This window comes from Miniopterus natalensis, chromosome 11 (assembly GCF_054644295.1).
Source record: "Miniopterus natalensis isolate mMinNat1 chromosome 11, mMinNat1.hap1, whole genome shotgun sequence".
NCBI lineage: Eukaryota > Metazoa > Chordata > Mammalia > Chiroptera > Miniopteridae > Miniopterus > Miniopterus natalensis.
This window is the reverse complement of record NC_142091.1, coordinates 56,427,398-56,452,504: the sequence shown is the minus strand read 5'-3', so window position 1 is coordinate 56,452,504 and position 25,107 is coordinate 56,427,398. Positions and strand designations below refer to the sequence as shown.

The window sequence follows — 25,107 nt, the reverse complement described above, 5'->3', positions numbered from 1 at the left end:
TCTCGTGGACTCCCGCCCGCCTTCCCATTCACCGCCGCCAGGGCCGCCCCCCGCGGCTAGCATGAGCTCGGCCGGCCTCTGCCCAGGGCGCGGAGCTCCTCGCCCGGGGGTGCGCGTCCCCTCCGCCATGCAATTGCCACTATCAATAATTTAACTTCTTTGCTGCAGAGCAGGAGGAGTACAGACCGGGCACCAAAGACTTGCCCCCCACCCCCTACCCCCCCCTTTTTTTTTAACGAAAGGGAACGTGAGAAGAAAAAAAAAAAATAGTCTGGGAGTTTTGAGACCGAAGTCTTCCCCTCAGCAGCCTGCCTGGATGTGGACTTTGACAAGTCGTGGCTGAAAAGGTGGGTTTCTGTCCTTTCTCTCTCTCTCCGTGCTTCTCCGCGGGGTCGGCTGGGAAGCGTGTGGCTTTGGGGAGGTCTGTCATTGCCTCGGATCCTGGCCGGAGCAAGTAACTTGGTGTAACGTTATCTGGGGGCGTTCATGAATAAGGAATGCCGTTATTATCTCGATTGGATGCCTATGAGGCAAACTCCGGAGAGGTCAGCGCGCGAACTCCCGCGAAGCCGGCGCGTTTCGGCGGCGGAGTAAACCCACAGCCCCCCTGCTCCGCGCAGTTTCATTGTGTGCTCGCGTTCGCAGGCTCCGCGGTGCGGGAAGGTGTGTCTGCGGCCGGGGAGACGCACGCCCTCTCCCGCAGAACTTGGGCGCTGGGGTGGGGAGGAGGGAGTTTAAAGCGAGGGGAGCCAGACCCCGGGGGAGCCGGATTTGCACCCGCTCCCTCCCGCCCAGCGCGCACTGCTGGGGTTTTCGCCGAGGGCGCGGGACGCGGGGTTCCCCCGGGCGGGGGTTAGGGCTCCCCTAGGAGCGACGGGCACAGCGCGTGCGTCCTGCCGAGGTGCCCCGGGCGGGCGCGGCGCTCTGGGGGCTACGTCTCGGAGCCCTGGGGACAGGCGGCGCGGGGCGCGCGGGCCCGGGACGCCCCGGGAGTCCCAGGGGCCGAGCCGGGGCGAGGAAAAGGCGCGGCGTTCCCTTTAAGCGGCCGCCCCGCACTGGTAGCGGGGGCGCGGGGGCGTCGGGGGCGGGGGGCGGGGGCGGGGGCGGCGCCGTTTGACCAATCGAAGCGCAACCGAAGGGCTAAATAATGTCTGACCCGCGCTCGCGGCGCAGGCTGGAGCTCCGGGTCGCCGCCGCCGCCGCGCCCGGGCGCACCCGCCCGCTCGCTGTCCCGCGCACCCCGTCGCGCTGCGGGCTCCGGGGCGGGGCCGAGGAGCCGGCTCGGCGCGCCCCCCACATCCTCCTCGGGAAGCTTGGATGAGACGCTCGAACTGCAGCTGCCACCCCTGCTTTGGGGCGGGTGGCGAGCTGCTCCGCGACCGGGACCGGGTCTGGGCGCAGGGGCCAGGAGCGGGACAGCGATGTGACGCCGCCGCCGGGGACCCGTGAGCTTTGTGTGGACCCCGAGGTAGGCGAGCGCGGGCACGGGCTTGGCGCGGGCGCCACCGGTCCGCGGGGGAAAGTTGGCTGGAGGGCCCCGAAGTTGTGGGAAGGGACCAGAACTACTTTCGTCGCCTCCGGGAGAAGGGGGATGTGGAGTTGTTCCTGCGCAGCTTTCGCCTCCTGTCTCAGGACCTAGAGGCGCAGCCAGGACCCCCGAGGGAGAGGGGACCCCGGGAAGCCCCAGGATGGGGGAGAGAATGGGGTGACACGGCGCTGCTCGATGGGAGCGAAGACGGCGCTCCGGGGATCCCCCGAAACCCTCCCCCAGCAGAGGACGGGTCCCGAGAGAGACTCAGGGCGCCAGCTGTCGGGGGCTCTAACTGAGGTGATGGTGTCGAGGCTGGCAAATGAGTCTTTCCGGTGGGCTGGGCGGTCCCCGCGCAGATTTTGGGGGGCCCCTTGCTCCTTCGGCCCGCGTCCCGTCCCCGGGGCTCCATCCCGGCGGCACGGCGTCACCTGCTCCCAGGAGTTTAAAGGGGACTGACTGATCAATGCTGGTTGGAAAACTTGAGACACCCCCGCAGCTCGGACCTTAAGGGGCTGCGGAACTCCAGGGCTCGCCGTGCCCACGCCTCTCCCCCCCCCGCCCCTCCCTTGGGGCACCTTCCCGGGAAGTAAAAGTTTTGACTTTGGGGGCTGGGTGGGGTGTGGGATGCCGTGACTCGGGTGGGTCTCCGGGGACGCAGAGCCGTGACGGAGGAATGGGCGCGTGAGCTGTGCCTGGAAGCAGCCGAGGGCTGGGCGCTTTGCCCCCGACGGGCAGAGCAGAATTGCGGACTTGGGGGCATCCCCAGGGGAGAGGAGCCTGGCGGCCGCCGGGACGCGGGAGGCGCGGGCGGAGGATGCTGTGTTTGTGCGTCGGGTGGAGCGGGCGGCGGGGCGCGGGCGGCGGGCCGAGGAGGGGGCGGGGAGAGCGGTGCTGGGAAGGTGGAGGGTGCCCTCTGCCGGCCGCGCCGCGCGAGCAGCGGCCGGGGGCGGGAGCCGGGGGCGCGGGGGGCGGCGCGGGGCCCCTCGGGAGCCGGCGGGAGGGACTTGTTGAACGGGGCTCCCTCACTCCAGGGGGATTTTGACTCTCGCGCCGCTTTGGCTCCTTTACAGAAAGTTGTCCTCGCGGGTGGAGCTTTGACAGGCTGCGGTCGATGGTGCGTTAGGGCTTCCTGGGTCTTATTTTCGGGTTCCCCGGGTGTCTCACACTCGCTCCCCATTGTCAGCAGTACCCAGTGAGCATTTTCCTGACAAGAATGCAGGCATGTTCTTGGCCAGGAGCAAAGAAAAGCATAGTTCTGAGTGTATTAATTGTCTTAGTGCAGTTATCTTTTAAAGCAAAGCAGTATATAATAGGGGACGCTGGTTTTCAACTGCATATAAAACGTGTTATGCTATTAAATGAAACCTTCAAACTGGCCCATCTTCTTGGAAGATAACTCCTCTCTATTTTTATCCAAAAAAATCTATTTTTATATGAATTTGTTGTAAAGTCAAAAGTCATTTTGTTTATAAAGTTATATTGATATATACATATATTTTTTACTTTTTATTTATTGAGGTATGATTACAGATTTAATCCATCTAAACATGGGAGCCCTCAGTGTTTACCTCACGTAACATTATCATTTTTATGTTGGAGGTTTCTGAGATTATGGAGTATAGTGCTTCCAGTTATTAAACATAATAGATCACATTGCACGTGAAAATTACACACTACAAATTTTTGACCCTGGGAATGGCACCCCTTTAAAACAATCACTAACTCCCGTTCCCTGATTTTGCAAATACCTTGTTTAAGATTTTTTCTTTGTGAGTGAACCTCTGGACTAGCAGTAGAGGTAAGAGAAAGGAAAGAGACACTTGTTGAAATGTAACCATAACCTTTACTGGAATTTAAAACATGTTGGTCACCATTACTGGAATTCCAGGGCCATAAAGTCGTGTTTTTTCTTCTCCTTTATTTTGCAAAATCTGATAAGTGGTGGTAAATATAGACCGATAATAAGTATTATGACAGGAAAAGTGTTATGTATGTAGAGCTATTTTAAGTTATTACAAAATGTTTCCTATTTATAAATGATATAAGCAGAAAGAAATGGTTCCAGATAAACAGGACTTACGAACATGTTTTGAAACATTGGAACATTGCAGACACACTTAGACATCACATTTTTTTAAAGCAAAATAACAGTGATTTTTCGCATACCTTAGAAGCCTTTCATAGTCCATTCCGAGCTGAATTAGTGCCTGGAAATCTTGTTTATTTTAAAGCGATATTTAAGGTCATTTAAGATGTAGGTGAACATTAAAGTATGGAGAAAATGAAGCATTTCAGAAATCTGTTTTAGGATGTCCTTTCAATAAGTATAACTTTTACTTGCAAACAAAAGGAACCAAGAAAGTGATTTTTTTTGCCTAAAATGCAATGATCACTTCAAATGATTCCTTTATACTATGTGAGTTAATTGCCTAAATCTCTTAATGGCCAAAGAGGGTCTGGAGGTGCTGGAATTTTGTTGGTTCATTTTCATTCACTAGAGGGAAGGGGTGGGGAATCCTGTAAATAAAGTAATTTTCTAAAATCCTGGCTGGAAGTCCCTGGGTTTTCTGTTAATAGGGCATATTTAGAACATAAGTTATTTCCTCCTTCTGGGAAGCTTTTCGTCCCAGCTTCTCAATAGTGAAAATGCAGATGATTGATAATCTCATTTCTTTCAAACATAAATAGCTCTGGTTTATAGCTCAGCTCACACAGCAAGCTGAGCACGCCCACCTGATAGTATAGGGAAGAGCTTGTTCACAACTTTTTTTATGTTTGTCTTTCAAACCTTCTGTAGATCACATACACACACACACACACACACACACACACACCTATTTCCAGGTAATAAACTTGTGGAATGTAACAGCTAGCAGCTTTAGGTCTCAGTCATAGACTTAATCTACTAAGCTTCAAAAATATCTAAGATTGCCCTGCCGGCGTGGCTCAGTGGCTGAGCGCGGACCCATGAACCAGGAGATCACAACTGGATTCCCGGGCAGGGCACATGTCCAGGTTTCCTGCTCCGTCCCCAGTGGGGGGCGTGCAGGAGGCAGCTGATCAATGACTCTCTCATCATTGATGTTTCTGTCTCTCTCTTTCTTCCTCTCTCTGAAATCAATAAAAATATTTCAGAAAAAGAAATATAAAAAATATCTAAGATGTACACACCGCAAAAGTCGTATACAGATAGTTTATTAACATTGTAAGATTTAGGACGTTTGTCCCAGAATAGAGAAAAGGACAATTTTAGATTTCCTGAATGAAAACAGCATGTAGAGTATATGATAGCTAAAGTCTGGATATCTTTTCAAATGAAAGGCATGCTCATTTCAGGTGCCCATAATACTGAACTTATTGTGATAGTTAAAACATCATTTCAACTGGCAACTCCACGTGTGGAAGATTTCAGTTTTCAGGAGGATGTCAGTTTGTGTGAGGGGCTAGCCTAGCCCAATGCAAGTGAATATATCCCTTTAACAGGGTAATTGCTGACTTGTCTCAACTTGTTTTCAAACGATTGTTACAGAGCACTCAGTTTCCACTAATTGCAAAATTGCTGCTTAATTGAAGGACTCTCAGCCATCTAGTGCATTCACCCACTGGCAGGCTCTGTGATCTCAAGCTGTGAATTGCATTTTAAATAGGAATATAGGAGAGAATTCTGGGGAATTCTAGGATTCAGTGCTGGCTGTTGTTCAGTGGAGGGAGAAATCATTTGAACAAGAGTCACATTAAGTTGTGATAAATTCTCTTTATTAGGATAAATAACATGCCCAGATGGGCTTCAAAAGGGAATGAGCAAACTTACTGGTTACATTCTGCATCCATTTACTCTGCTTGGTATGGAGTAATGTTAAGCAATAAATGATGTTGGAAAATGAAATCCGTATGTCATTTGTACATGGCGTTTAACCCTGGAAGCAGAGGGAGGCTTTAGTATTTTTAAACTTAGACATATGTGTCCTCAGAGTTCCCTTAAAATTCCTCTTAAGGCAAAGAATTGTTTAATCCTAAATAATTTTATACTTAAATGCATCTCTGGCTTCCCAAAATGCTGATACTAAAGCCTTAGGGAATAATAAATTCCACTTATTAAATATATGGAATCATCACTGATGACAGGCATGAAACAGTAGAACTCACTAATACAATGACTTTGAAAAACTTTTTAGGGCAAGGAAGTGGTTAATGGGCGTGTTCTCTAAGTGGAACAGGAAGGTGTGCTCATTTCTGTAGAAAAACCAGCGGTCAGATAAGAAGTGTGGAGGCTTTCATTTCAATGCAAATGGATGAAAATGCTGAAGGGATTGAGAAGTACAGACCGGTGGTTACAAAATAGTCACGGGGATGTATGTATGATGCCAGGTGGGCACTGGAAATATCGGGGGGAACGCTTTGTAAAGTGTATGATTGTCTAGCCACTGTGCTGTACACCTGAAACTAATACAGAATAATATTGAATGTCAGCTGTAATTGGAAAAAAATTAAAAAATAAATGCAAGTTCTCAAGTTCAGGTACAAACTCTGGGGCACTTAATGCTCTTGGTGAAACAAATATGAACAAATATCTTGGATGCTAACAAGTGACTCATTGCCCTGATGTCTTATTTATAAGTTGCCTAAAGATTGAGGATGGGTTCCATTGGGGGAATTGAGGGGGGAGGGGGACAGGAGAATGGTTGGGGGGAAGCAAAGTAAATTTTAAGCTTTGGTGACAGCCATAATAAAGTAAAAGTTTATTTTTAAAGAGCCCAGAGTAATGACTGTTATACAGTTTTCCCCAAAGGTTCACTTGAAAGAACTTTCATTGGTTGTCATGGTAGTAACATCCTGATTTTGAAAGCTCGCAGAACCTAGTAGCTCTTAAATGCGCTTTCATCTTGTTCCCTTTGGTCTGCCTGAAGCTTTATGACGACCTTCTGTGTTTTTGACAGGTCTCTTCATTTTTGGTGGGAGGGGGGCAGGCAAAGAAAGGGTCCTTAATTCTGAGACAATATAACTAGGAAATGTAAAATAATATTTTTTAAAAATCGTAACTTCAAATTGGCTTATTAAAATAAAACTAGAAGGCAACCTGTCATTAAATTACAACTATTATGTATAAAATTATTTATAATGGAAACACGAAAGAAAATAAATGGGCATCTTCAAGGAATTTAAGCAACTCATCAAAAGTTGAAGTAATAGTGCCACCTAGAGAACAAAATCACCAGCTTTACCAGCCAAATGGCTTATTTGCCATGTAAGCCACTTTTCCAAGGCTACAGCTACTAGATCCTGTTTGGATTTGTTGAGGGGCGGGGGGGGGGCGGGGAGAGTGCATTGAGGGGTTACTCTGCATTTGGGATTGTAGATGAGGTTTTAAATTAGGCAGATCCACAAGTCAGTACATACACTAAGGCCTTTTAGCATTTTAACATAGTAGCCAAATGTAGAATAGGCTGCCAGGAATAAGGGCTGGCCTCCTCTTTTACATGTATTAGTTTCAAGGATATGTACTGCAGCATTGAATACCAAGGTTCTGATTTTATTCATTTTCTACAGGCAATTCATTGCACTTCCTGAGATGCAATAATCCCAGGTAAACTGGGTAGAGAGATGTGTGATCTAATTTTAACTTTAATGATTTGAAAAGATTTAAGGATAAAATAAACGGTCATATATGTAGCAAGACTTAAACAAAAAAAGTAAGGAAAAAAGTACATGGAGAAGGAAATTATAAGCATTACCTCAACCTTAAAATAGCTGAAAATACACATCTGGGCCAGCACCAAAAAAAAAAAAAAAAAATACAGCAATGGAACCAGGAACCAATAATTACAAATTAGCTTAAAATGCTTCGATGACAAAATCTGTGTTTAATTCGTTTTTGCGTGTTCCCATAATAGGATCTAAAACAGCACTGGACGTAGAGGAGGCACTTTAACAAATATTGTTGGATGGACAAATAGATTGGTTAATAGTTGCTTCAGATCTTGACTAGCAATGTAGACAATAAAGAAACTTCCTAATTACAGGAAAATATTTATTTGTTTGCCGGTAAAAAGGCAGAAATTGGAGAAACTATACGTAACAATACTTTATTTTTCCGAGTACCTATGATAATTGTCCCTTCGTTGGCTTAGTGCTAAAATGTCTCATGCACAATTTGGTTCACTCACAAAATTATTTGGAACCTATGAAATGTTAAAGTCGATATAGACAGTAGCAAGTATAAACTTACTGGTGGATTGTCATTTAAATGGTTTCCAATCTTTGGATGTCAGTGGTGATGCCAGTTATTACGCTTCAGGAAATGGAAAACAGTACATGTTAAGCTTGTGCCAGTTTCTGGTAAGCGCAGAATCAAAGTCATCATAGTCTGCACTTTGCGTCATCATAGAAGCGATCAGGTGCACAAAACTTTATTGTTCAGGAAAAAAATTCTACAAATGAAAGAGAGAAGAGGAAGAAGGGCTTGGGGAAGCGAGAGAGCGAGAAAGAAGGAAACTCATTGAATAAAATTTTTGCCACATGGGATGTAGTCTAAATCAGTCTTGGTTTTGGAGCGGCTGCCATCAGCATTTGCTGCGTTTTTTCATGCTTTCTTTCTGCCTTCATATGCTTTTGAAACTGAAACTGTGCCCAAACTAAAACAAGTTTCTCCCTTTTCACATGCTCATTTATTTCTTGAATTATGGGGAGTGTTTTTAAACACAGATAACTTTCTTTTACATCATACAGAATCTGAAGGTTGAGAAATTTCCTTCATGCTGCTGGAGGGGATGCTTGGTGGAGTCCCAGGCCGCATTCCTAGACCAAGCTGTCGAAGGTGTTCTCTCTTAGGCAACGTTTGGGAAAAGGCATCCGGCACTAACGTGTTGGCTGATAGTGTCTCTGAAGGCACAGACGATATACTTATCATATTGAAACGTAAAGCCAGCAGACATTCTGTGGAATGATAGAATCTGGATCATTTACTTTCACTTCAATGTAAACTATGATTAGGTTAAAAATCAATTGTGTAAGTAAGATCTAATAGGGAGTTAGGACAAGGTTTTGTGGGATGACTTAAACTGTAGAAACGAAACTTGGATGTCTTGAATAACTACAGGTTTAGTTCAGTATGAGCCAGTGGTGTGGGTAGGGCCAGTGATCATAGCTACTGGTCTGTACTGGTAGAAGCATAATATTGAAATGGGGAAGCTAATAATTCTCTTCCACTTTTTAAATAGACTATTTAAGAGCATGACCTTCAGTTCAAGGGTCTGAAATAGGTTGCTTTAGGTGCATCATTGACAAATTGGTCTGTACTGAGATCATTGTGACCAGGATGTGCAAGGGACCTGAAGCCACTGCATGTGAGGAATGGTTGAGGAAACTGGGAACTTGCAATAGGTGGCTCTGGACAAGAAGACTCAGCTGGAGTGGCAAATGGTTTTGCCTCCCTTAGAAACTCTAAGCACGTGATAGCAGCTACCCGGAATGCTGCGTTGAGAATGCTGGAGCTGTCCAGGCTCAATGAGAAAGACCGTTCCGATTGCTAGTGCCTGCTGTGGCTGGGGCAGCATGTGTGATATGTTTTTGACATACTTGTCTACAGAAGAGCCTTCACAAATGTGAAGAACAGGCCGATGGAGGAGGGAATAGGTTTGCTTTGTGTTGGCCCTGAGAGCAGATCTAGGACCAGTGATATCAATTTAGACTGTGTGTAGTATCTAGAAGAACTTTTAGTTCCATTTAATTAAGCAAATATGTAATGCTTACTGCATACAAAGCATTGGGGGGGGGCTTATAATCTAACAGAGAAAGAAAGAGGCTTCTTTGGCATATGGTCAGTTTTCTATTATAGATATTTAAAAACTGAAACCCTTTTCTAAAGGGTTATATACTAACGTGGGGCATTGCACGTTATACTCTGCAGTACCTTTGTACTCCTAACTTTTTCAAATATACTGATATCATAAGTATCCTCTTTATTTTTAATTCATATATAATCCTAATGGTGGCAATAATATATTCTGTCTTTGAATCCTCTACCTGAAATATGTGCAGCATCACAAATTAAGTCTTAGAAATCTTCATGTTTTCTTGCAGTGTAGTACTTTTACTTTTTCTGAACTTACATATGGATTCTCAAAAGTAGTTATTTTTATTTTGGATCAGACAGAAGGGAATGTTTAAAAAAAGAGTCCTGATCAGATTCAGATGCCAGAATTGTTCAAGAAATTAACTTTTGACATTAGATTTTTTAGAGAGTCCAGCAACTGAATAAAATAATTCACCTTCTCTTCTGGACCATAAAATCTTCAGATATTAGTTTTCCAAAGAGTTTCTCTTTTTAAATGTAAATTGTCAAAGAACTTGACCCCTCCCCCACTCCCATCAGGCTTCAACATGGATAGAGCTCCTTTTTTATGACTTATTATAACTTATTTTGCTCTTCTGTAAGAACAGGTGGAGATTAACTAGCATGAAGATGTCATTAAAATGCAAGTTTAGATCATAAGATGCACAGCCCACTCCAAGTACTCACGGGTGTTTATTCTTTATAATCTCTCATACAGCTTCCAAGTATTCAGTCAGCAAAGCAAACAAGTTACTATTTGCATCCCCTATAGGATAGGATATATCATATAGTTTATATGCTGCACATATGTTTCCTCCTGCTTCATAGCTTTTCTTTAAAAGAACTAAAGATGTCATACACAGGGAATGATTCCTCCACTCATTAATTCACCAGGCATTCATTGAGCATCCAGTGGGTACCAGGCACTGGGCTAGCTGGGGTTTTCCTTCCCACCCCCGTATGGAGCCCTGTGTCTTCAGCTCCTACTTGATAAGGAACTCCATTGGTTCTTCCACATAAATCTCCTATTGCCTCTTTATAGACTCACTTCAAAAGAGGCCTGGTCTAGAAAAAAATCTGTTGAACAAATCCCCTGAGTTATTTCTGAACTTCCAGCCCATACTATGGACTGTAACATTTTGGAAGAATTTATTGATCTTTTTTTTTATCCCCCTAATTTTCAGACGTCATTTTGTGTTCAAATTAAGACAGTGAAAATGCTTGTTAGACATTGTCTTAAACATCTTGTTTTTGAGGGTATTTCACGAGGAACTCTTGTAATAATGCCAATAGAAGCCACAATAGAGGGAGACCTCTGCACCACTTATTTTATGATGGATTTTTTTTCCTTAAATACAAGGACGTGTTTGGGCCTCTTAGTATTTGGGAATCTGTCTTTCATTTGACAGTGTTTATAAATCCTGTGTGTTTTCCCCCTAAAGAAACCTTAATGGTGAGACGGCTTTCATTTACTTTGCTGGAAGCTGGTTTCATGATTGTGCTACGGAAAAGAAGACAAAAGTCAGTTCAGTGACTACTAGCTTGCCTTTAAACAGTGGTCAAAACATGTTTAAAGTTTGTAATGGCATTTCTTTAGAGTTTGCTAAAAGCCACTTTTCAATCCATTGGGTCTCCTTTCTCTGTGAGCTCAGGAGGGGCTTTTGCTTAGCTGTGTGGTATAAGAAAGAATCCGTATGTGGGCTTCATGGATCATGTAAATATGTCAGTATAACTAGAGCACAGTCATCAACTCAGAAATGTTTAACCTCTTGGTGTAAAAAAAGGAAGCAAATTTTCACGTAGTTCTTCGTGAATCTTAAGGGGGAAAAAAACCACAGGACACAGGAAGCTGTAGTAGGTCCTGTTTTCCTTCAAATACAAACCTGTAGCCATGTACCTCACCTTCTCTTTCACCCTGAGCAGAGCAGTGGAAACAAGTGATGAATAAATACTGCCAGGGACCATCCCATTCTTCATTCTTTGAGACAAAATCAGAGGGGTAGACACAACCTTCAAACTAGTGTATAAATACAAGTAAATTGTGGGACTGGTATTCACCCCTAACAGGGTCTTATATGGAGCTGCAGCAGCTGAAATGAAAATAAGCAGGTCTGTTCTAATTGAACTGCAGGTGGCAGCATCAGGTCCTGCCCTCTTAACCCAATTTTGACCTTTGCAGGAGGGCGAACTTTTGTGTGCCAAGGCAGAAAATGATGATAGGAAGATAAAAAATATTTATTCTAAGGCTTTTTTTAATTTAGGGATTTTTTTTTTTTTTTTTTTTGCGGGAGGGGAGGTGGAAACTTTGTCAAGAGGGGGAAAGAATATATAATTTTCGACGTCTTGTTCCTTGAGCTTTGAAGCTGTAATTTTGCTTAAAGCTGAGGATCCTGATAAGTGAACAATTGGACAACATAACATAGGCTTAGGACAGGGCCTGGGTATATGTTGTGTTTAGAAACTTCTACAAGTGGTTCTGATGTACAGGGAAGTTTGAATTTCTGCACTGGAAGCCAAATAAATGGAATATCCTGTGATTTAGAGAGACTTATCATTTACTTTATTGTCCAGATACTTGGATTAGAGCATGGTTAGAAGGGATTTGCAGCCTTGTAAATCAGAAATTCTTAGGCTTTGAGAGCATGACTGCTAAAGAAATTCTTCTGCCCTGGCTGGTGTGCCTTAGTGGTTGGAGTGTCCTGAGCACTGAAGAGTTGCTGGTTCAATTCCTGGTCAGGGCAAATACCCAGGTTGCAGATTCAATCCCCTGTCAGGACACTTAGGTGAGGCAACCAATCGATGTTTCTCTCTCTCCTTTTCTCTCTCTCTGGAATTAATGAAAAATATACCCTTGGGTGAGGATTTAAAAAAAGAAAAAAATTGCTCTGATTTAAAAGATATTTCCTAATCATAAGTTTCCACCTGAGAGCAAAAGGCCTGGAACAGGATTCCTGGGCCCAAGGATTGCATTAGATTACAGGTCCACCACTTACTAGATCTGCCACCTTGTACAGATTATTTCAGATCTCTGGGCCGCAACTTCTCAATAGGGTAGTGGCAGGGATTAAGTGTGTTAACATGTGTAAAGAGGGGTTTAGGCGATTGCTTGGCATAGTAAATGTTTAATGGATTTCAACCACTATTATTATTGGCACTTTCCAACCCTAAAAGAGCACCTTTTATGACTTATTATCAAGACAAGTAAAAACTTTATCCGCATGCTTTATGCCTAAATATGCTTCACTTTGTACCAGAGTTTGACAGGACCAAAACTGTTTTGTTGTAATCCTTGGAGTCTAATTTGTTTATTCATGACTCTCTCCTCCTCTCATTCATCTGAATCCTTAGAACTCAGCAAGACCCAGCTCCAGTTTGACTTCCTCCAGAAAGACTCCTGCCCAGAATAAACCTGCCCTATCTGAATTCCTAGGTCATCTCTGGTCTATATCTCACAACTTAGTAGTTAATTATATAAGCAATTGTACAACTGTTAGATCATTATTGGGTGTCTTCTCTGTGACTGTGGATATGATGTTCTAGTCTAGAAAATATTCTGGAATATCCTACTTGGGATAGTCGTTGACTTTTAAGAAACATTTCCTAAATAGAAACTTCATGAGGCAACCCAGGCCTGGAACCTGCATTCTGGGGCCTGATGAGTAGGTGTAACTGCAGGCCCACTACTTACTAGACTTGTGATTTGGGGCAAGTTACTTAAATTCTCTATGCCTAGAATAATGTTAAGGGAAATCCTTTTCCCCCATGCTGTTTTTCCACAAGGGGGCTTGTTTCCTAAAAGGGACCACTGTCAGAGGAGCCCTTCTCTTGTCCCTATTGCTTGCTCCTGAGAACAGGAGTGAGTAGTCCGCTTGGTGAGACCCACTAGATCTGTCTTCTGCTGGATTCTATTGTATGTGAACCAAAGCAGCAGACCACTGTGCTCAGGGTGAGCCCACTTCTCTCTTGCTCTCTGGGACTACCACGTCCACATTTGTAACTTTTTGGCATTCTAGCAGTAAGCCATAAACCCAGTGATGGTTGCTTGCAGGCCCTGCCAAGATCTCTGCTCTCTCGGTTCCCATTTTTCTGCCTCTAACTATGTGGGTTCCATGGCCTTGGTTCAAGATAGTAGGAACGGGTCCCACTGTGTTTTTCTAACACAGCTTTGTGAACACGAGGCTGACCCTGTATTATGACTCCCATTCGGCAACTTGTTTCTATTCTGATCTCAATTCAGAATCCCGAGGGGAAGAGGCATGGTTATCCCAAATATGAGCGAGTAGAAAGTGGAATAAATGGTAATTTTTTTCAAAGTTGAATGAGATATGGTCTTTGTCTCAAAGAAGCTGTCTTATAAGTTAGCTTTTTCTCTCCCATGTGTTTTAGTTTTAACTCTGCAATTAAAATAATAAGCCCTTTGAAAGCAAAAACTGTGTCTCCTGTATTATCTTAGTCCCCATAGCACATAGACAACTGGTGGACACAGACATAGTAGACGGAGCCACAGGAACTTGCTAAGTAATTCGGTACATCCCCCCTTCATGGAAAGGTACAGATTTCAGCGTTATCATAGTGAGCTAGGAAAGCACTTTGAATGGGAAATCAGTTCTAGGTAAATATCCATAAACGATTCTTTTGGTTTCCATCTTATATGTCCCAAAAGCTCACCAACATTGAACTCTCCATGGGTACTGTCTTGCTTTTTGGGTTGAAGGTACTAAGAGGTTAGTAGATCTGTTTTCTGCTAAAGATTATGCTTCTTGAATATAATCTTTTACTCTACAAAATATTATCTATATTGAGCAGAAACCTGGGCCACCAGACTCCTCTCCTCTGTCACCTTTCCTCTGCCCCCTTTCTGTTTCCTCTTTTGGGAATGCCCTTGTGCATTTTGTCAATTATAGCACAAAATACCTTGAATGATAATTGTCAGTTTATGTGTCTAATCCGCTTTCCATCCCCACTCTTAACAGTGAAGTCTCCAAAGGTAGGGATTCTGTCTCATTCATTTTAGTGTCCCCAGTATCTATGCTCAGAGAATGTCTGTTAAATGAGCAAAAAGTTAAAGGTAAGCTTTAGGAGAAGCCTAAGTCACAGTCATCCTAAGCTGTAAGTCTGACAAGTTGACATCCATATGAAAGCTTTCACCGATAACCCAACCAGAGGAGAATGGGCGACCTTTCTGGCTCTGAAGGGAGAAGAGGCAGAAGTGGAGCTTTAAAAACATTTATAGGGTTTTGTCCCTCATGGGATAAGCTGGGGCTACACGTGAGTTTCCTTCACATGAGGGAATGACAGAAACATAACTGGGTATGACCTTCAGCGTCAGCTGAATGCCCAGAGCTCTGCTGATGAAACATGAGCTTCTGTCCATGACCCTGACATACAACTCAGAAGTGTCAGCTTATTGTCCCTGTATTCCTGTGACGGTTTTTTGTTTTTTTTTTTTTTTAAAGAATTGTTTTTTTACCTTGTGAACCTTTAACTAAATGCTAACCATGAAAATTGACCATTTGGAATAATACTGAAACATTTCCCTCAAAAGCTACTGATAATTAGCTGGGAGTGCACCCACCTCCATGGGTCCCTGAGTCTCTTGTTAGACTTGAAAATCAGTGATGATTTAAACTGAGGATTCAGTCACTTGGAGAATCCATTAAGAATGACCAAGTTAGTTTATTCCCACTTTACATGAAGCAGCCTTGAACTTAATCTTCCTAAAGCAAAGTGCATCTAAACCTGGTAAGTTCTTAATAAGTTTTGCTGAAAGAATAAATGTAATGTGTTATTTTTCATCAGAGATAGTTTAAAAAGCCTTTTGTGCAAGAGGAGACACTGCCTTGAAATAATATAAGATAGTAAGTAAACCTTACTAAGAAATTTTTGCAAGGGGAGATGGTCTGCTGTGACACAGGAAGCTAGAGGTGAGAGGATATTGTATTTGACCCAAAATGCATTGGAGCCAGCATCTCAGCATGGACTAAAGCTAAGGTCCATCCTTTCTTTTATTTAGAGCTGGTCCCAGAATGCACTGCACCATTTTTACTACTTAGATCCAGCTGGAACCAGCCACCTTGCACAAGGGCCTTCCCTAATCACAACACAAAGGAGTTCTCTGCTTTCTTTCTCGAGTTCCACACAGCCTCTGGTTTCCCAGCTAGGCTGCTCCATAGCGGTACCAAGTTAGGGCACCTCCGGTGAACTTCTGCCTGTGGTCATCTCTCGCCTCTTGGAATGTGTCACTTCAGGAAGACAAGAAAGGCCACCCTTGGATTTTCACGATGGGTTTGACATCACAGTGCAGCCTTGACAAGAAATCTGCTTTCCAGATGACTGTGCATATGAAGATGAGAAGATGGGGTTTTTTTGTTGTTGTTTTTTTTTTTTTGCCTTTTCAAAGAGTGTGTTTTCATTCAGTTTCTAAATTTGGGGTAAAAGATCCTCTAGGGAGCATTTTCAGAAGTGTTTGCATCTGATTTGGGAGGAAAGTGGGAGGCTTACCTGTGTGTACAGGCACAGGTCTCCAACAACTATGCTGATCACAAAGAATAAGGGCCATTCTTTTGCATCATGTATTTGACATGGATCTTGCATTTGTATTCAAGTCTGTAGCCTTAAACCTTGCTACTATATATGTCTCCCCAGTGTCCCTGTTAAGCTTACAGAATTTAGAGCATATTCAACTGCAGGTAACTGCATAGGGATTCATTTAACCCCACGTCTTTCTCTTCATCTTTGTCAGCCTGCCCTTGTTTTCTGTTTATGTTTAGATTCCATCTTTTGGAAGTTTTCTTTCCTTCCCATCATCTCAGTGTCTCAGACGCTTTGGGGGATGAGTCTCGTTCCCCTCCTATGTTCGGCCAGGTCACCCCTCAGACTGATGTGTGTTCCACAGCAGTTGTTGGTAGAGTTGCCCTTTATAGATACAGAGCCTGTTTCCATCTGTCAGTGACCCTGGGCAAGATGCTGTGAGTCAGGCAGGGTAAGAACTCACGTCCCCATCACAGAGCTGAGGCAGCTGTGCTTGGGTTATTTCACCCATGAAGGGGCACCCGTGCATTGGCCCGATTTGTGGCTTAAACATACCAATTATCAACCATTTCAGAGGGTCGACTTAATAGCAATTGGGAAAGGCAGACCAGAACTTGGGTCCTACCTTGTACCAGTTTCTTCCAGGGGAGCGTCCCAGAAATTGAGATGGCACCCACCAGACTTCTTGACTGTAGCCACCACTAGGACACACCACAGAGGAACTGGTGTAACTCTCTTGAGTGTCTGTTGCGTCAGAACAGTGTGGGACAATCTTTGGGGCCAAAAGTACATTTTTTAAAATTTTGGTTATTTTTTATTTAATTTTTTTATTGTTAATTTATTTCCACAATTCAAAAATCAAACTGGTAGTAAATAGTACATTGAGAAGTCTTGCCTCTCCTTTTTCCCACCCAACACATACCATCTATCTATGATCATTTGTTTTAGTGTCATGTGAACCCTTTAGTGTGTTTTATGGAAATACAAGTAAATATGGATATATATTATTATTGCCCCCCCACTATTAAACAAAAGGTAGTATGTCATATGCATTGTTCTGCACCTTGCTTTTATCACTTATCAGTATGTTTCACAGAGCTTTTCAAGTCAGTATATGGGGAGCTAACTTGCTCTTACAGTTACATGTAGTCTACTGTATGTATGTACTATAGTTTATTTACTTTCCTTTAGCTGGAAATTGGGCTATTTCTAATATTTTTTGCTACTATATATCGTGTTGCAATTAATTACCTTGTATATATATCATTTTGTACATGTGCACCTACCTATATCTGTACATTTATTTATTCTCAGAAGTGGAATTGCTGGGTCAGCAGGGAAATTCATTTGTAACTTTGAAAGATATTGCCTAATTATCCTGCAAAGGGCTGGAACGGTTTGTGCTCCCACCATCACTGTATGACAATGACTTTTTATCCGCAGCCTCACCAAAGAGTGTGTGTCAATCTGAAAGGTGAGAAATGGGAGGCGAACGCCTAAGTGACGTCTTAGTGTCTGACCTTGCCCCTGGTTTGCGGTGGGCACACGGCACAGTTCCAGGAGCTGGTGCAGGCATCAGTTCCAATGGAAATAATGCCTCACAGTGGCTAATGCCAACTCTGGTGACACACATGGAATGGGCCCACGTTGCCACTTGCAGAATTTCCTGCAGTGGAAAGTTGAGCATGCATGCATTATTCATCTAACCAGTAATGCTAGACCTGAAGAGCACCCCAGTGTTTACTGGAACAGAACAGGGAATTGTACCACCGCAGTGCACTGCGTACCAGACTGTCAAGCCTTGCTTCCCAGCTGTTAATATGCTAAGGAGTGAGGTCAAGAGATATACCCCAAATTACAGAGGAAATCTGGTTAAGCTTGGAACTTTCATACCCAAGGGGATGCTCTTTTAAAGAATGATTTTGCACTTGCCCCAAGGTTTATAGTGAAGCAATTAGTACTTTATAGGATAAATTAAAACTATCCGGGTACATTGTCAACAGTGAACTATGACACAATATTCCTAGATTTGTCCTTTAAAGTTGCCAGGCAGTTTCCTACATTGTACAAATAGGGCATCCTGTAAAAATATGATTCATAGACTGACTAACATCTCCACATTTGGAAAAGCGTATCTTCCAAGTCATCCTCACATAACTCCTTACCATTCTCATGGAAAAGATTGATTCTCAACCATATTTTTCTCTGTGGACAGAGCACTCTGTTTAGAAAATATTCCCTTTAGTTTCACTGCGTAGAAAAGTGTGCTACATGGAGCCTGGCAGGATGGTTCTGTGATCCATAGAATGTTTGCCGGGGCCACTTTAAAGCCACTCCTCTTCGGCGCTGAGGACGGGTTGCACTTGGGAGTTGCACTGATGACTGTATCTGGCCGACACCAGAAATAATTCCTGGGCATGGAATGGGTGGACTGCCAGCAGCTAGCTGACACACAGACCTTTTCTTTTGTTAACACCTCTGAAGGCTTCCACAACAGGCATTTCCAGTTTTGTTCTCAGGCTCCTTGCAGTTGCTTTTCGAGAAGTCTGCTCCATTCCAAGGGCCAACTGTGGGCCGCAGCAAGGTGTTCTGTCTTCCGTGCCATCACCATGTAACCCGCCACGCTCATTCAGGACATCAGCCCCAGTGTATGTGCCACATCAGCTCAGTCTGGCTGTGGGGTCCATTTCGCCTCTGCTGCTCATGCCGAGGGCCTCTGGGTAGCAGTGTGGTGGCAGAGAACCCACATGAGGTCTCCACTCCATGGCCCTTGTTCCTTTGGCTGTTTTGAATCGGTTGCTGTTGCTGGCACAGTCTGTGAGGACCTGCTCTCTGTCCACCCTGGCCCATCGGTTCTGTCTTTGTGGTCCTAACTAGTTGTCTGAACTACTCCTTCAGAATAAATTTGAGATCATCTTGCCATGCCTTTCTTTAACACATCTCAGATCCTCAGCTTTATTCTTGAATAATAATTACAGGCCCGGCTGGCATGGCTCAGTGGTTGAGCATTGACCTATGATGCAGGAGATCAAGGTTCGATTCCCAGTCAGGGCCCATGCCCAGGTTGTGGGCTCGATCCCCAGCAGGGGGCATGCAGGAGGCAACCGATCAATGACTCTCTCATCATTGATGTTTCTCTCTCTCCCTCTCCCTTCCTCTCTCTGAAATCAAAGACATATTTAAAATAATAGTAATAACAATTACAGGACAAATGGAATGGGCCCCAAGTGGGGTGGCCTAGGGTACCAGGCCTCCAGACTTTGAGGGGATTAGGTTGGGGTACAAAAGAAAGATTTTATGTCCCTTGGGTCTTGATTGCAATCATTCTGACTCACGTGTTGACACAGGAGTACTTGGCAGTTGTGGTTACTGGTCTGAACAGCATGTGGTTCTGCCTCAGTGCCCGAGGAGATCTTCTTGGGGGGAAATGTTCTGACATTTCAAACAAATTACCTGCATGCATAGTTTTGACACCATGCCCTATTAAGTATGCATGGATGGTTGGTACATTGCGGGAATAATTTAATATTGGGAAGAGGGTAGTAAAGAAGAAGCATTAGGGTTATGTTCAACCTCTGTGGAAATAGTGTATAAACAAACTGTTTATCAGGGATGATCCTATGGGGCTTCGCTTAAGTAAATAATCCATGCATAAGGTCTGTGGGATATCTCTGCCAAGTAGACCCCCCCTCAAAACATAAGCCATCACGTCCACATCTGACCCTATGTGAACGGAGGCGTGGAAGCCAGCCCTGACTCAAATTCCATTTCCACCACACGCTGGCTGTACGGGCTTAGGCAATTTACTGAACCTCTCTGAGCCTCAGCCATCCCCATAAACCGTAGATAATTAGATTATTTACCTCATAGCTAATACATGTTAGCTATTATTTTTAATCATTTTAAACACATCCAGCTTCCCAGAGCATCTTCCAGAATCCCCTTCATACACACCACCACCACCACCAATACTGTACTTATTTATAGGTACTATGTAGAAACACAACCCTGGCTCCATTGCTTAGACTAAATATATTGCTGTTTTGAGTTTGCATATCTTCTGTAGAAATCAATGTTTAGTGAAAAGGGTTGGAGACAAACAGATGTTCTCACAGCCCTGATACTCGTGGAACCACAGAATTGAATGTTTCCATATAGGTGCATGCTATTGGCTTAAGTGATGTGGATATTTTCTGACCAGCCATATGGACCTTTTGTCATCTGAGATGTTAATATTTTCCCTGCATTTTATAGTAGCTCTGGAGCACGGCCAGCTTCTTGAATAGGGTCCACATGGCTCATTATGCACAGGGCCTGGAAACGGGCTTACTCGTGCTGTTCAGATGAACAGGGACACTCGGAAGAGTTGGGGGCTGGGGGAGGGCAGTGAGCAGAGCCACATAGTCCATTATTTTCGCTCCTGCATTGAGCCACAAACAACAAGCACTTCCCTGTGCTTTACAGTAAGCAATTAAAGGAAATTATAGAGTTGGATGCAAAAATAACCCGAAAGACAACTGGTTGTGTGGAACCACCAGTTTTCTCTATGTGCGCAGGTTAATCCTCGTCAACGCTCAGAGCATTGAGTTTCTACAGAAAGAGTTGCGTGTCCGCACATGTTTTGGTATCTACCCACACGCTTCTGTATGCTATGACTGTGCATCCCAGAAGAAGGGCTGTGGTGTGTGCCTTTGCACTTCAGTGGAATTTAACAATCTGATTCCTGAAAATGGTCTCATCAAGGTGAGCAACAGAGAGCTAACAGCCTCCTCTTGCTAATTTTATCTTTCCCCTAGGATTTCTTGATAGTAGTTTTAAAAGGAATGCTATCCTTTTGTCTCTAGAAGCAACTTCTCTCTCCAGTTTCTTCCCCCACCTATTTTCACCTGTCTTTTGCTTCTTTTAAATCGCATGTTCCATGTCCTTCAGAGGATGGGGTCAGATCTAGAGGGGTCCCTTGGTCAGGCGAGAGTTACCCATCCCGTTCTCATGTCAGCCCCGCTGAATGAGTGATGCTGAAGCCTTCCAGGTGGGACCTTCCCGTTTGAACCTACTTCCAATTATGTACAGATATTCTTTCTATAATGGAAATTGCTCAGGTAACTAATTAAGCACAGGACCCCGTTGGCTATGGAAAATTTCAGGAGCACCATCTGGAAAAACTGAGAAGGGCATGGCTTTCCCACAGCTCTGGGGTCCATTGCGAGGGTGTGAGTGTGTGAGTGTGGTGACGGCATCTAGTGGGTGTGGTTGCCGCTGTCAGAATTCCCACAGCATCCCATGGCAGGAACGCAGGATGCCCAGCAACACCCTCCAAGCAACCTGTTGATTTAAAGTTGCCGATTCTGAAAAAGAGATTGAAATGGGACAGATCCATCTTAACTCTCTGTTTGCTCTATTTCTTTCCCTGTCGTTGTTCTGGCACGGTCCCAATCTCCACGTTTTGGCAAACTTCTTTTCTTAAAGGGGATTCCCTTGATCCCTTGGTCTCAGAGGTACTGCGTGTTCTCCCCTTAGGAACAAAGAATGCAGTTGTTCCACCCTTGCATTTTTTTTTAGGCACAGAGCATGCCTATTCCTGGTCGCAGAACTTTGAAGACAGTGCTCTGCTGCACTTTCACAACTTCCCCCGGCAGTGTAGGTGCGCCTTGTTTTAACGTGGAGGGGACAGCCCCTTAGCTGTGTTGACATCGGTACTGTGTGGGACTCAAGGTGGAACCCAGTAATATTTGAGATACTGCCTGGGAAAATAGTGTTCTGTGTCATCTCAGCCCTACCCACTTGCAAATGATTTAAAAGCGACACTAAGAGGGTTCCCCGTAGGAGTCATTTGCGTTGGTGCTGGTGAGCTTGGTGACTTGTCGGTGTTTGGAAACGAGCCTGTCCTTGCAGTCCTTTGTGAAAAGCTTACTGGACCAGTTTCCACTTCTGTTTATGAAACTACCCCATTAACTTCCTCATACGTTGTTCAACTCAAAAATGTTTATACTTTTCTTTGGAAATTTGGCTTTTTTCCCCCCTTTTACCATTTTGGGTACTTCAGTCTTGATTCCAAATGTTGGAACCCAACTGAGAAATTGGTTTGCCTGTGGAGAGAGGTTAGAGTTGGAGAGGGGATTCTGATACTAGATACTGAGACTAATGCTTTTTAGAGTTTTGTTGCTGCTCTTTTACTTTGTGAGTTCCTTTCTTCTCTTTTTTAAATTTCATGGTACTTGGTAGGAGATAAGTTTATCTGTTTTAGGACAAGTCTAGAAATAAAAAGAATCTCCATTGAGCGGATGAGTCAGTTCTCCCTGCCTCTGTCTCACCATTTCAGGACAGAGAGAACTCAAGCTTTAGAGACATCTGGCTGCAAATAATATTAATATACCTGGAAGTCTCCCAGCTGCTGTAGCTGGTCAGTCATGTCCAGTGTGATTCTACCTGCGTGAGTGATGGTAGACTGTGCAGTTGATCAGGGGAGCCAGCTAGGCTTGTGCTTGCCTTGTAGCACTGAGATGAAACTAGTGATTGAGTGGGAGGCCAGGATTAGATAAGTAGTATTCTGTAAATTCTTGTTCAACCAATCATGTTTATAGATATCCTGTACTTTATGGTATAAGCACTATAGTGGAAAGGCCAGTAAACATAAAAGGAACCCAAATTTTACTTAATACCATTACAAAAGCAAAATATTTTTTCTACATAATAAATGTCCCAGTAAGACGAGCTGAACCAAGGAGGAAAGACAACAGGTAAGCCTATGGGATACTCAGAATGTACCATAGTACTTAAGGGTGACTTTAACCCTTTCATTTCCTTTCTCTTTATTATTTAGTCTAGTGCTTCTCAACTTTAGTAAGATATGAATCACCTTGAAGCATATGAATCTTGTTGAAATGCAGACTTGATTAGCGGATGGGGTAGGTGGGGTGGAGGAGTGGAAACTGAGGTTCTTCATTTCTCGTAACCTGGGTGATGCTGCTCGCCCATGGGTCACAGCTGCAGAAGCAGGCTTCAGTTAATCTTCGTGCATGGAAGTTTATCCATATGTACATTTCCTAAGACTTATTTCAGGCCCCATAAATTCCTATTTTTGTTGTATTTTTAGTAACAAATTTGAATGGCATTAATACACTTAATTTATAAATGTAACACTCAAAAAATTACCTGAAGGTTGAGACTTTAGGTTGCATAAAATGAATTTCTTACTTGGAATTTTTCTGTAAATCGAAAGGCTGTATGTTTAAATGCAACTAGGATGCCTGTACTACATTGATGTTTGTATCTCCCTACTTACTACTTCCAGAGCCTTTGTTCTTTTATGGACATGTCCCCCATGATTTCACAGTAGCTGTAGACATCAACCCCTATCATTAAATGGGACGTATACTTGATAATTTTTCTAAGTCTCACTGAAACTTCATGGAACGAGATATATAGTATCTTCTAAATTATAATTACAGTCTACCATGTGTGGGAATTTGATAAATAATCCATTGTTTTTGGCAATTTAGTAATTAGAACATTGTTAAATCTGAACTTTACTTTAGTGCATTATAACAAAAATCCCACAGAAATTCTAAAGAAAACAGAATCCTAATTAAAGAGGGTACACTTTTTAATGGAATGCTAACTGCCCTTTTGTTCTTATAATCTACAAAATAGTAGCTCTAAAATATACTTTAAAAAAACATTTTTAGACAACCTATCATTTGATATGCAAGTGACTTATATATGTGCTCCATGCTAAGACTGCCTTATTCTAAACTAGGGATGTGCTCTGTTTTCCCTGGAGAAGGGGCGGAGGTCAGGATGCGGTAGGGCTGCCAGCTCTGGGTGGCTCTGGCTTTTAGAGATGACCCCCCAGTTGCAGTAGAACAGTAGGTTTCCTCGGGAAGTAGGGATGGAGGAAGCACCTAGAGACCTTTGCATGGTGGCAGCTGTGCCTGGGATTGAAATGCCAGGCGGGGTGTTCTCTACTCAAACCTGGTCCTTGTGCCAGACATTTCCCACCCCTTATTCCAAAATTCATTCCATCATTACAGCTCACTTTGCCCAATTCCTATTCCAATAGAGGATATGGCCTAGTTTTACTCTTGGGTAAGGTAGGTCTCCGACCAATGGAAAAATCCTTACTCTTTCGGGTATGGGGTGGGGAATACAGGGGGTTAATAGAGGATTGGAGCTACAGGGCTTTCTATTAAAGATGTATGGAAATTTATCCATCAAATCAACGATTCAGGGAAATGTACTTTTGTTTTCATGGTGGTTACATGTGTGTATCACTGTGGGCCTGAACTAAGAACCAGCGATTTCTCAGGCACTCTTACTGAGGCTGAGTAATGTCTGCAAGTGTCCACACAGCGAGCTGTGAGCATACAGGTGGGGAGAGAGCGCTCTGGTATGAAGGAAGTGTAACTGGATACCCTGAACATAAACTACATTATGGTTAAAAACTACAGTTTTAAAGGCACTTCCTTCCAAGCTTTGGAACAGCTGTATTATCAGATTTCATTTACTAGAATATTTATTGGTTTCATGTGGCTGGTCATTCAGGTAGTAGGTGAACATCTATAATGATCTTTAGCTCCCCCCACTCCACCCCACCCCCACTCCCCAGTTTGTTTATGGATTCCAACTACCAGTTATTTTCTTTGAGGAATGTGAAGTGGTTTTTGTTTTTATTTTATTTTGTTTTGTTTTGTTTTTAGTCTTCTTAGCTAAGCAGTATATACCTAATGGGAAAATACTACAGAAATAATGCAGAGGAATGGAAGAAACTAGTGCCTGCAGTTGAAGGCCTAGTTTTCCTTTGGAGTCTGAGGTTCTGACCTTATTCTATCTGGGGAACCACAGCAAGTAGATGAGTTGATTAAAAACTCTGGTCCTTTTTTCCTCCTGTAGGAAGTGGGGATAATTATAGTTACCTATACCTCCAGGGTCCTATGAGTCTTAATTACTTAATATTTGCAAAGTGTTTGGCGATCTTTGAATTAAAAGTGCTGAGCAGTAGAATCCAAGTTCAGTGTAATTATAATTGGAATGAAAGTTTATATTCCCGCCCTCCCTTCACCTTCCTCCATGCAGTCTTTTCGGCCAGCCCAGACATTGCTCATGGTTACCACTCAGCCCACTTCTCTCTCTCACCATGTCTCTTTTTGTAACTCACTTTAGCCTAAAAATGAATGAATGAATGAATGCACTGATTAAGTTTAAAGATATATCCAGG

At 43.7% G+C, this 25,107-nt stretch overlaps 1 protein-coding gene across 2 annotated transcripts in view; it reads left to right on the top strand.

Moving 5' to 3' along the window:
• Positions 1-259: 259 nt before the first annotated feature.
• The window catches only part of BDNF (brain derived neurotrophic factor), a 34,375-nt gene continuing 9,527 nt past the window's right edge, over positions 260-25,107 (top strand). Inside the window, exon 1 of one of the 2 annotated variants that reach the window (XM_016206157.2) lies at positions 260-347. The gene's annotated coding sequence lies outside the window, so the exon portion shown is untranslated. Of the gene's footprint in view, positions 348-1,344; positions 1,469-25,107 lie in introns of those variants that run through there. The other variant, XM_016206156.2, reaches the window with a different exon arrangement.